Source organism: Amblyraja radiata, chromosome 12 (genome assembly GCF_010909765.2).
Source record: "Amblyraja radiata isolate CabotCenter1 chromosome 12, sAmbRad1.1.pri, whole genome shotgun sequence".
Taxonomy (NCBI): Eukaryota; Metazoa; Chordata; class Chondrichthyes; order Rajiformes; family Rajidae; genus Amblyraja; species Amblyraja radiata.
Window position 1 is genome coordinate 60,817,822 of NC_045967.1, and position 1,774 is coordinate 60,819,595.

The window sequence follows — 1,774 nt, forward strand, 5'->3', positions numbered from 1 at the left end:
GTCAGTGTGTGGTGGGGGGGGTCAGTGTGTGGGGGAGGGGGTCAGTGTGTTGGGGGGGGGGGTTAGTGTGTTGGGGGGTTAGTGTGTTGGGGGGGTTAGTGTGTTGGGGGGGGGTCAGTGTGTGTTGGGGGGGTTAGTGTGTGGGGGAGGGGGTCAGTGTGTTGTGGGGGGGGTCAGTGTGTGTGGGGGGGGGTCAGTGTGTGGTGGGGGGGGGTCAGGTGTGGTGGGGGGGTCAGTGTGTGGTGGGGGGGTCAGTGTGTGGTGGGGGGGGTCAGTGTGTGGTGGGGGGGGTCCAGTGTGTGTGGGGGGGGGTCAGTGTGTGGTGGGGGGGGTCAGTGTGTGGGGGGTCAGTGTGTGGGGGGGGTCAGTGTGTGGTGGGGGGGTCAGTGTGTGTGTGGGGGGGGTCAGTGTGTGGTGGGGGGTTCAGTGTGTGGTGTGGGGGGGGGGTCAGTGTGTGGTGGGGGGGTCAGTGTGTGGTGGGGGGGTCAGTGTGTGGGGGGGTCAGTGTGTGGGGGGGGGTCAGTGTGTGGGGGGGTCAGTGTGTGGGGGGGGGGTCAGTGTGTGGGGGGAGGGGTCAGTGTGTGGGGGGGGGTCAGTGTGTGGTGGGGGGGTCAGTGTGTGGGGGGGTCAGTGTGTGGGGGGGGGTCAGTGTGTGGGGCGGGGGTCAGTGTGTGGTGTGTGGTGTGGGGGTCAGTGTGTGGGGGGGTCAGTGTGTGGGGGGGGGGTCAGTGTGTGGTGTGTGGTGGGGGGGTCAGTGTGTGGGGGGGTCAGTGTGTGGGGGGGTCAGTGTGTGGGGGGGGTCAGTGTGTGGGGGGGTCAGTGTGTGGGGGGGTCAGTGTGTGTGTGGGGGGGGTCAGTGTGTGGTGGGGGGGACAGTGTGTGGGGTGGGGGGTCAGTGTTGTGGGGGGGGTCAGTGTGTGGTGTGGGGGGGTCAGTGTGTGGTGGGGGGGGGGTCAGGTGTGTGTGGGGGTCAGTGTGTGGTGGGGGGGTCAGTGTGTGGTGGGGGGGTCAATGTTGTGGGGGTCAGTTGTGTGGGGGGGTCAGTGTGTGGGTGGGTCAGTGTGTGGGGGGGTCAGTGTGTGGGGGTCAGTGTGTGGTGTGTGGTGGGGGGGTCAGTGTGTGGGGGGGTCAGTGTGTGGTGTGTGGTGGGGGGGTCAGTGTGTGGGGGGGTCAGTGTGTGTGTGGGGGGGGGTCAGTGTGTGGGGGGGTCAGTGTGTGTGTGGGGGGGGGTCAGTGTGTGGGGGGTCAGTGTGTGGGTGGTCAGTGTGTGGGGGGTCAGTGTGTGGGGGGGTCAGTGTGTGGTGTGTGGTGGGGGTGTCAGTGTGTGGGGGGGTCAGTGTGTGGTGTGTGGTGGGGGGTCAGTGTGTGGGGGGGTCAGTGTGTGTGTGGGGGGGGTCAGTGTGTGGTGGGGGGGTCAGTGTGTGGTGTGGGGGGGTCAGTGTGTGGTGGGGGGGGTCAGTGTGTGGGGGGGGGTCAGTGTGTGGTGGGGGGGTCAGTGTGTGGTGGGGGGGGTCAGTGTGTGGTGGGGGGGGGTCAGTGTGTGGTGGGGGGGGGTCAGTGTGTGGGGGGGGTGTCAGTGTGTGGTGGGGGGTGTCAGTGTGTGTGTGGGGGGGGTCAGTGTGTGGTGGGGTCAGTGTGTGTGTGGGGGGGGGGAGGTCAGAGACCGCTCTCTGTCGTCTCCTTCATTCCTGGGCGTTCGAGTTACTGAACCAGGCTGTGATGCTCTGGAACATCTGGGCGCTGAAGCTGTGCTGGAGGTTGTTTAATGTGTGAG